The sequence below is a fragment of the Leopardus geoffroyi genome, chromosome C2 (genome assembly GCF_018350155.1).
Source record: "Leopardus geoffroyi isolate Oge1 chromosome C2, O.geoffroyi_Oge1_pat1.0, whole genome shotgun sequence".
Lineage (NCBI taxonomy): Eukaryota > Metazoa > Chordata > Mammalia > Carnivora > Felidae > Leopardus > Leopardus geoffroyi.
In genome coordinates this window covers 20,031,233-20,042,240 of record NC_059333.1, presented here as the reverse complement: position 1 = coordinate 20,042,240, position 11,008 = coordinate 20,031,233, and the positions used below count along the sequence as shown (strand labels likewise).

Below are 11,008 nucleotides of genomic sequence, written 5' to 3'. Positions count from 1 at the left end.
TTTTTATGCTGAAGAAAAGTCACAAATTGAAAATAGTAGTAATAGCTCAAGTGAGACTCTAGGAAACATAGCAGAAAACTGTTAGGATGCTGGGCGTGGGTTGGTACTGTCTGTAGTCTTCAGTAGCACAATGGAAACAGACTGAATCTCACAGCCCAAAGATTTATACAGTCAGGTAAGCATTTGGATTTCACTTTAATGATACGGGAGTACATTCCGGAGTAGCAATGGTGAGAATGCTGCTTCTCACCATTTTATAGTTACTCTTGTTCCCACCCTTTGCCCTCCTGACACAGTGGGAAGGTTGAAAGGTAATTATTGTCTCAGTGCCTTTAAAATTACAAAGGAAGCAGCACTACTTGTGAATTTCAGGAATAGCGCCATTATTGTTTTTCAACTCACAAGAGGAGTACAGTCCAATGACTGTATGACCAGATATTAAGAAGCATAAAAGTTTAAATAAAAGTTATTCAGCAGAAAACAAAAATAGTATTACACTATGTTCTTTCAGAGTTCAGAAACTGCCGTCAGTATGGGCATATTTGCGGCTTCATACCTCTTAAATTTTATTTTCAGTAACATCCTCTCATGGAATCCTGGCAGAATATCACAGTATGAAGGGACATTAAGATCATAGGTCTTTTTTTTTGTAATGAAGTGATAGATTATCTTATTTCTTTTTGCTTCCTTCCTCAGTATATCACTTTGAGTAAATGTTGAAGACTGTAATAAATTGACATCATATTTTCAAACCCTCTCTTTTATGCTGAAGGTCATTTGGGTAGGCGCTTGCCAGTAGTTTCCAATAAGATCGTATTGTCTAGATAACACTTAAAGTAAAATTTGCCAAGGAGCTTTTTGGGAGGGAGGACTGATGCTAATTATGGACAGAAAAACACAGCTACTTTGAAGTACACTTTTAGAAGATAAAGAATTGCATTATTATGGCAAGTATCATTCTAATTAAGTACTTGTTTTAGTTTAATGTCAAACATCCTGAAGTATCTAAGTAATACAAAATAAACTAGATCCTTCCTCAATGTTTTAAGAAAAGCTGCAAGCATGGTTAATACTGAATTATTTGAGAAAATAAGAACAACTAACAAAATATATGATCAAAGCGTTAGTAACAATACATGAAATTCTAGATCACGGGTAGAGTGAATTCACTTATTCAGGTAATGGTTGCTCTGTCTTCCAGCCAATCAAATGAGTAAGGTCTCAACACACGAATGGAACTGCAGAGACAAACAAGAATCTGAATGTTGGGGTGCCTGGGGGGTTTGGTCAGTTAAGGGTCCAGCTCTTGATTTTGGTTCAGGTCATAATCTCAGGGCAGTGAGATCAACCCTCACCTCTGGCTCCATACTCCCTCTACTCCTCCCTTTGCCAATGTACTCTCTCTAAAAGAAAAAGAAAAAAAGGAATCTGATTGTTGACTCTGTCAGTAAGTAGCTGTGTGGATGCAGGTAACTCGCTTACCTTCTCTAAGTTTCAGTTTTCTTGTCTGAATAATGGGAACATAATTAGAAAGAACCAATGAGATAGATTATATATATAAAGCCATTTGAACTTCGCTTAGTGACTAAGAAGCACACCTATGACTTGCTGTTCTTATTTCTGTATTATTGTTGTTGTTATTATTATATGCCTATTAATATACAAATCTAAAATAAATATATTCAATGAATGTGCCATTGATCTTCAATCTGTATAAAAGTATGTATTTATCCACTAAATTGCTTCATTAAGTTCTATGTTGTGTATGTATCATTCATTTTTATAACTACGCTAAGGTTTAGTGTCTTCCAAAACTCACTAGCTCAAAGAGACAAACATTTATAAATGGATATAAAATAGTATTGAAGAGAAAGGAATTAAACTATGTTTGGAGCCCTGGCTGTACTTCTTCCTAGGTGCGGGACCTTAAGCATCACATGAACTATCTGTGCTTAGGGTGTGCTTAGCATGTTGTGAAGCATAGGTAAACATTTTTTTGTAGAAATCTTATCTATATCAATAATTTTGGTGCCCCTAAATTAGCAGGCTGCTACTTTCTGATGCTAGCTGTGCACTACTTAATGAAAGAAATGGCATAGGGGTCATTGGGAGTCTTTACGTTGTCAGGCTACTCTCCTGAAATCAGGGACAAAAATTACTAGGCTGTGGCACATCACTATACATGTGAGGGTCAAGGCCTCTTACAGCATCAGATGAGTTAGGAAAGTGCCCAAAGGAAGGAGGTAGAGACTGGGTCCTATCTGGGGACCAGGCTGGGCTCAGGACTCCGTCCTCAGATGACACCACTGGTATAAACCTGTGCCCGAAGGGAACTTTTTTTGAAGAAGGCATCCATGAGTATAAGACTTCATGAGTCCCAGTGTGGCATGACCCAAAGTAGCAGCCCTGCTCACCTGCGTAAGAGGTCAGTACTTCTCTGAGCAACAGCCTCCTAAGCTATACAATGATAATATCAATACTGCGCTTAATACGTTATCATATGCTTTAAAGAAGCTGTTGTACATATAGTTCAGCACAGTTATATCACCGTAAATACCAGTTTCAAAACATGAAAGCATTTTAAAATCAAACGTGCAGACCCCTTTGTTGTTCATAAGCATGACGACTGGGGTGTTCATGCTGTTGTGTCCCATGTGCTTCCCTCAAGTCTTGTTACGATGTCAGCACATCACCCATCTGATGTGAAAAAAAAATCACAAGTACAGAAAAGTTGGGGCGCGTGGGTGTCTCAGTCGGTTGAGCATCCGACTTCGGCTCAGGTCATGATCTCGCGGCCTGTAAGTTCGAGCCCTGCATCGGGCTCTGTGCTGACAGCTCAGAGCCTGGAGCCTGTTTCCGATTCTGTGTCTCCCTCTCTCTCTGACCCTCCCCTGTTCATGCTCTGTCTCTCTCTGTCTCAAAAATAAATAAACGTTAAAAAAATATATATTAAAAAAAAGTACAGAAAAGTTTACAGAAATCAAACTTACAGGAAGGCCTACCCATTGGAGTGCTTACTGACTCAGTCAGTGGAGCATCTGACTTTTGATCTCAGCTCAGGTCTTGATCTTAGTATTGTGGGTTCAAGCCCTGGGTTGGGTTCTGTGCTGGGAGTGAAGCCTACTTAAAAACAAAAAGAAAAGAAAAGAAAAGAAAAAGTCTACCCACAATTCAATTGCTTATTCCTGCATCATAATCACATGCTGTTTTATTTATAAAAATCCTAAAACATAGATAAAAACTCCCCATTGCCTCTACCAATGCCCAATGCATTTTAAAAATAGACTTTAAACATTCTACTTAAAAAAAAAAACTTGAGAATTTGGAAATTCACAAACTTAGTGTGAGTCAGAATCACGTGAAGAGCTTGTTAAAAGATGGCTGCGATTCAACATTGGAGTTCATTTTTCTATGGACAGGACTTAAGAATTTACATTTCTAACAAATCCCTAAATTGATTCAGATGCTGTTGGTGTAGGGACCACGCTGTTATGAGTTATTCTGATAACAGCATCGTTGCCCCATTTTTTGCTTTCTATTTGTTAGTCATTTCTAGATTTTTCCAAGTTTGTAACGGGGACAGTTACTTTCATCTGTTTAACAAACTTCCAAAATGTTTTAGAAACTAATTTCCTCTATTGCACACCCTCCATCATTCTGGGCTCATTGCTTTAATTACTTTTATATATAAATATATGATAGTAAATTTATAAATGTACACATACAGATAAAATTATATAATATTTCACAAATATCAAAATATATGTGACCAACATTCTTCACTCTTTGTGAATTTGACTCAACATGAAAACGGTATGACAGTTGAAGGCGATAATTTAATTTATCAGTGCACTCACTTCATTTTGGGGTTCTGAAGCATTCGATCACCTTTCTCCCATGACTTCATTCCTGTCAATATTATCATTAGTACGTTTCTTGTTATTGATTTGGCCTCAATAAGTAAGTACATAGAAGTAAGAATATTACAAAATATTCACAAATAAAAGAGCTTTACTCAGGAACACTGTAACAAACACCTGAGGTCACAGATGTTTTAAACCAATATGCTCCATTGCTATACTGGTTACTGTAGCAGTCCAGGGCAGGCTGCCCCAAAATGTATCACGATGGCCTATCGATCATTTTGAATTAAAGTTGTCTAAGAAACGGTCAGTGCAAAAAGGACACTCTGACCTTCCTTTGCCTCCAGAGAGCAGGAATAAATCCCCCAGGTGAAAGGTACCTTTTCTGTACAGGAAGGTAAAGAGGTATCAACGCCAGAGATAGGAATTTAGAGCTGAGAAGATTATAAACTGAACAAACCATGTTACTCTTACTAATTTACTACTGCAGCTCAACTGGGGTTTAGGATTCTTACTATTTGAAGGTCCCAAACAAAAAGTTTCCTTGTCCTGGCACATCTTCACAGAGTTAGGTCTCTGTCTAAAATGTATAAAAGCTGGATGCCTTGGTCATTTCTTCAGGTCTCAGTTGTATTGTTTGGACTCCACGCACGTGTCATGAGACTTTGGTTCTTTTCTCCTGTTAATCTGTCTCCTGTCGATTTAATTCTTAGAACAGCTAGAAGAACCTTGAAGAGTGGAAAACTTTGTCCTCCCCAAAGCATGCTAAAAGTAGAATTTACCTTGATATTAAGTATGTTTGTATATTTTTGAGATCTCAGTGTGAGGTCTTTGGAGATATTAAAATAATACATTAAAAGCACTTGAGTATTTGGTATTTGTTGCCATATTTTGTAAAAATTTTCTCTGAGAGGGGCGCCTAGGTGGCTCAGTTGGTTAAACATCTGACTTCAGCTCAGGTCATGATCTCACAGCTTGTGGGTTTGAGCCCCACGTCAGGTTCTGTGCTGACAGCTCAGAGCCTGGAGCCTGCTTCAGATTCTGTGTCTCCCTCTCTCTCTGCCCTTGCCCGGCTCGCACTCTGTCTCTCTGTGGCTCAAAAATAAACAAACATTTAAAAAAATGTTTAAATTATCCTTGAGATAATGAACATCTGTATTATAAATAGTAAGTAAGTAAGTAAAAAAATAAACAAAACTTGACCTTTTGCACAATAAATGAAATTTAGGAACATCATTGCATATAATAGTTTTTTTACAGAATTAAATTATTTTTGGGTCTTTTAGTCTGCCTTTCTAGCAGTGTCTTCCTTTTTCCCCTTCTGATTCCCTAGCTTCTCTTAGGGGTTCATCTGAGTCTGGAATGCTGACAAGCATTCTACCATCAAAACACAGCAGCCTGAGGTGTGTGGTTTGCTAAGTTTAATCACTATTTAGTCTACCTGTTGACCATGTGGGTTGTATACTTACTCAAAATATTGTTTAAACTAATCCAATCAGAGTGCTTCTCCAAGCTTTTGTTAGCAAATTTATGATATTTCTTCTTTCTTGCATGGTATAAAAGCAAACAAACGAGGTCTGTTAGTAGTGAATTTTCCACCAAAAGGGAAGCCAGTCTGAAGATAAAACCAATTGCCAGAGCAATATGAACTAGGTCTTATGTAGTGTTTCTGAACCCCTGGTTAAAGGCTTAATTGAAGAAACCTCTATATGTAATAGTATGTGAACCAACAAATTATTTAGTTGTTTAGTGAGCTTAAATTGCTTAATATTACATGAAAAATAAAGGACTTTATATAACGATATACAGTATATCGATAGATACATACAGTATATATAACGATAGAGAAAGAAAACATACAGTATATATGACGATAGAGAAACAAACAAGATTTTAAAGTTCAAGGTATGTTCTATGTACACTTTAAATACATATTTAAGTAGGAATAACATGCATAAAAGTGAGCTGTGCAACACTGCTGCATTTAAAAATATATTTGAAGTTTATGCCTTACCACATTCAAAAATTCTAAAATTATTTGGGCTGGCTTGCATTATCAAAGTCAGAATAACCGCACAGTTAGCATAAAACTTCCAATGTAAACTCAGAGCTAGTGGAAAAGTATCAGAGAACCAAATATGAAGTTATACAATTACTTTCAATTTTGAAGATTTAAGGACAAAACATGTTGCACTGTCTGAAAAACACATGGCGTTAATTTGAAGTCAGTCTTTCTCCTGCTACTAACTAGGTGAGGACTCGTCACCAAAACACTGTGGTATCATTAGACCAGATGCCTTTTTTATGATCACTTACTACAGGTTTCTAAAGTAAACAGTCCAGTGCGGTAGCTGTTAATGTTCAGCATGCAAAAGAATCAAACGGGAAACATGTGATCAAAATGCGTATTTCTTACCCCACATTCTTAGATATTTGAAATAAGATGTCTGGAGTTCTCTCATGGATTCTATATTTTAATAGGCAGTCCAGAAGTGCTAAATCCAATTTGTTCAGGAGATCACACTCTGAGAACATGAACCTATAATGCCATGATGATCTTAGCAGATCTTTACGCCATGGTTTATCAATAGTCAACCTACAACTTAATTTAACTCACTTTGTTTGAAAATCTAAATACATGCACATGTAAAAAGATGTATACAACAGAAAGTCGCATCAACTACCCGATCCTTCTCCACAGACACAATCACAGTGATAGATGCCTATGTATCATTTCAGAAATTCATGATGCATATGAACTCAACTCTCTTTCTTCCCCCTACAATTGATCATACAGCTACATCAAGGTGTTCCTTGAAATGGAGAAAATAATATACTCGAAGTGCCACTTTTGTCTACAGGATTATACTCACCAACCTGATGTCTTTGCAAGGTGGCCATTTACTATCAATTATAATCAGCAGTATTTACATCTTCACTGAACAGAATTCCTATTAGTCCTTATTGGCTGCGATTAGAATGCCAGTTTCTAGAAGGGATATTTACTTAAATTAATATTTGAAATTCTAGCTTTTGTTTGAAGAAATGGTAGCTGACAAATACATGTAATGTACATAAGGTAGATGATGATAAATACTTAAATATGTGCAGGAGACAAGACATAACTCCATTCTTTCACTACATGTACTAAAGGGCATTGATAGATATATCAAAGTTTTTATTTTATCCTTCTCTTTTCATAATTGATAGACAATTTGTCTTAATGTAGTTGAGAAAGGACTTGTCAAATATTTAGAAGAATTAGTTTTTAAAATTGACTTTAATCAGAGCTAGTTATGTAATCTTGGCTAAGTCATTTAATTTGTAGTATCATAAGATCCCTACCTACAAAATGAAATTAGTGAGCTCTAATATTAGATACAGGTTAAAATCTATTGACTAGTATTTATCCTGAAATAAGCTTGTTTTTGTTGCCTAACATGTTGTGTTTCTGTGTATATTTCACAAACTTTAAGCTCCAATGTCAGTTCACTTTTACCCTTTATGGAGTTTCCTCCAGGAAAGGGTCTAGTATTTTATTGAGGTATTGAGCCTTAGCTGAAATATTTTGTGTTAAGCAGAAGAATTTACATCAGAAAGCTAGAAAAGTTGTTAAATACCTCTATTAAGATGTAATTCACATATTATAAAATACACCAATGAAAGTACACAAATGAATATTTTTAGTATATTCATGGAGTGGTGCAATCATTACCACAATCAATTTCAGAGAACTTAATTACTCCAAAAAATGTCATTTCCACATTTTCACCCAACTCCTGGCCTTAGGTTTGGGCAACCATTAATCTTCATTTTGTCACTACAGATTTTCCTTTCTGGATGTTCCATATAAATGGAATAATAAAATGTATGGGCCTCATGGCTGGTTTGTTTCACTTACCATGATGTTTTCAAGGTTCATCTAAATTGTGGTTTGTATCAGAACATTATTTTATTGCCAAATAACACTGCGTGAGTATACGACATTGTATGTGTCATTGATCAATTGATGAATATTTGGATACTATAAATAATGCTTCAGTGAAGGTTCATATAAACATTTTTACAGACATATCTTTTCAGCTCTCTTGGGTATACATACCTAGTGGTGAATTTGATGAATTCTGTGGTAATTTTAAGTTGATTATTTTGAAGAATGCCAGATGGTTTTCCAAAGTCACTGCACAATTTAACATTCACACCGGAAGCGTTGGAAGTTTCCAATTTCTCCACATCCTTGCTAAGATTTGTTATTATCTGTTTAATTTTTTTTTTTAATTTTATAGTTATCCTAGTTGTCCTAGTGGATGTAATGTGGTATCTCACTGTGGTTGTAACATGTATTCCCTGATGTCTCATGAGGTTTAACGTCTTTTCCTATGCTTCTTGCACAAAAGTTTTTGCATACAAAAATCAGTAAAGATCAGTTTAAATCAGTTAAAAGAAGACAGGAACATATCATTTATACTGTCTTATGAGTGCATAGTTACTGTTACTGCTACTCATTGTTTTGGATTGTAGTTTGGATCGTATGAGCCTGAAGAACTTCTTTTACTGTTTATTTTAGGGTGGATCAGCTACCAACACATTTTCTCAGACTAATGGAGACCTTGTGACAGTTTGTTGTGGTATTTCTATTTTGGGCGTGTCATCTCAGCCTTGGTGAATAACAGCATGCATGGGCAAGGTCCAACATGGCTCAATTGCGAAAGGGAAATGATATATTGAAGAATATGGAAAGCTTGGGTCCAATGGCATTTCACCTCTAAATTGTGAAAAATTGAAAATTCTTCCCATCTTTGGTAGAGACTTCGTTTTCCACCCCACCGCATCAAACTAGAACCAAAATGGGGCATGATGATTCTACTCAGTGGACAGAACTCAAGGCCATTCTCTTACCCTGGTCAAAAATTCTTTTGGTAAATTTTGTTCTATTTTTACTGATGGCTATTTGGTCTGCCGCTTGAAAAACTACAGACTGAGAGATTTAAAAATTTTTTTTTCAACGTTTATTTATTTTGGGGACAGAGAGAGACAGAGCATGAACGGGGGAGCGGCAGAGAGAGAGGGAGACACAGAATCCGAAACAGGCTCCAGGCTCTGAGCCATCAGCCCAGAGCCTGACATGGGGCTCGAACTCACGGACCGCGAGATCGTGACCTGGCTGAAGTCGGACGCTTAACCGACTGCGCCACCCAGGCGCCCCCAGACTGAGAGATTTAAAGATCCACTTCTTTGGGGGCTGAGAACAGTTGAAAAAAACTGCAGTTTCTTATCAAACCTCTGGGTCACTCACGTAAACCCCACAGCAGGCCCTGTCCTCTGATATGACCACGGAGTCATGCTACTGATGAAGCTGCATTACCCAGATTTCTACCATTGTCGCTGGGATCCATCATTATTCCAAACATGTCAGTGCATTCACTCTCACAGACCAGACACACCATAAAAGACTCTGTTTCTGATGCAGAGGCTGCAACTACACAAAAACCTTGAGACTCCAGCCAAAAGTTGACCTCTTTGTCTCCTGGAAGATTGCAATCTGAGCAGAACTGCAAAAGTATAATGGAGGACAATTTTTGGCCCTCCTGGTTATCTTAACATTTCAGATTCAACATGTCATCATACTGAGAGGGAAAAAAAAATCCAGGACATTAATAATTATTCCCTGGGATACTACTGCATATGGAAAGAAGAAAATGGAAGAAAATACTAGGGTCATTTTAAGTGCACATCACCTATTACAAATAATAGTAGAGTCTTGGAATGACTATCCTGTTTTAATGATAATCCAAACCCTGCCCTGCCCCTTGCTCTGGAATTATGAAGCAAAGATTTATTTAGCATAGGAACTTCCTCCAGCTTAAGTCCTGGAAATGAATTATTGATTTTATATACACTTAAAAACCCACACTCACCAAACCCACAACATATTAACAATATTGCTTTCAAATCATTAATGTTGTGACTTTTCATAGGCACAGTGTTTTATACTCTTAAATTTATATATATAATAAATTTATATATACTCTTCTATTTTTATATATTTTTTACTTTTATACTCTTAAATTTATATATATATAACTCTTAAATATATATACTCTTAAGTATATAGATAGATAATTTATATATATACTCTTAAATATATATTTTATAGTCTTAATTATGTATATATTTAAATACAGATCCGAATGCAACAGAACATTATTCTTTCACAACAGATCCTTACTCAATATTTTCTCATGTACTCACAACTGCCCCTTCCATGAATATTTTTGGCCTAAAATGAATGAACAGGTGGTATGGTGGTAAGAAGCCAGGTTGGTGTTAATGTGGTATCTCCAGAAACAAAGAAAGCATTCTCAGAATTTCAGGCTGCCAATCGACTTAGTTGGCATCTGCAGTCTAAATTATCACAGTATTTTGAGAGTAGGCCTGTTGCCATCATAGCAGATGGTAACAAATATTGACAGCCAAGTGATTGTGTATATACATCGGTTGTGAACGTTGAAGGCAAGCTGCTTGGTTAAGGTCACGCAGTCCAGAAGCTCTGTCCAGAGAGTCCTCAATTAATATTAAGAGGAATGACTCTCTGATCGTATCTTATTACCTGTTTCCTTACTTACCTCTTGAATAATTATAGAAATGTATTGTAACCAATATATTACAATCCAGTGGCATAGCAGATGCCTTAAACCTCAAACAAGAAAAATTATTTCAAAAGCAGAAACAAATTTAAAAGTTTACATAGAAAATGAATAGATGGCTTGATAAATTATTTTTAGTTTTTAATGTATTCTGTTTAATGGAGAAAGGGGGTTTTATTTGGAATATTTATCTCCAGTCTTTCAAAGTTCAAATAAGCATGTCTGACAGTCTCTTTCATAAGTAGAGTTCATTACTTTTTAAGTCAATACAATGTTGCGAGTCAACTCAGAGAAAAGTATTGAATTCCTACCAGTTGTTTATTGACTCAAATGAGCTGATTTCAAATTACACCAATTTATGTCATCACTTTCCAATCTATCAAATTTAAATCTGTGATTAATACATTTTTGTGTATTTATTTTGTTCCAAATAAAACCAAAGTAGGCTGAGAAGGAGAAAACAAAATAGTATTTTATAATTTTTTTTTTCTGTTCAGT

At 36.1% G+C, this 11,008-nt stretch overlaps 1 non-coding gene across 1 annotated transcript; it reads left to right on the top strand.

Moving 5' to 3' along the window:
• The first annotated feature begins 2,598 nt into the window (after positions 1–2,598).
• Positions 2,599–2,703, top strand: LOC123576311. The gene has a single exon (XR_006701318.1). It is a non-coding gene; the product is annotated as a small nucleolar RNA U13 (small nucleolar RNA).
• Positions 2,704–11,008: the final 8,305 nt, after the last annotated feature.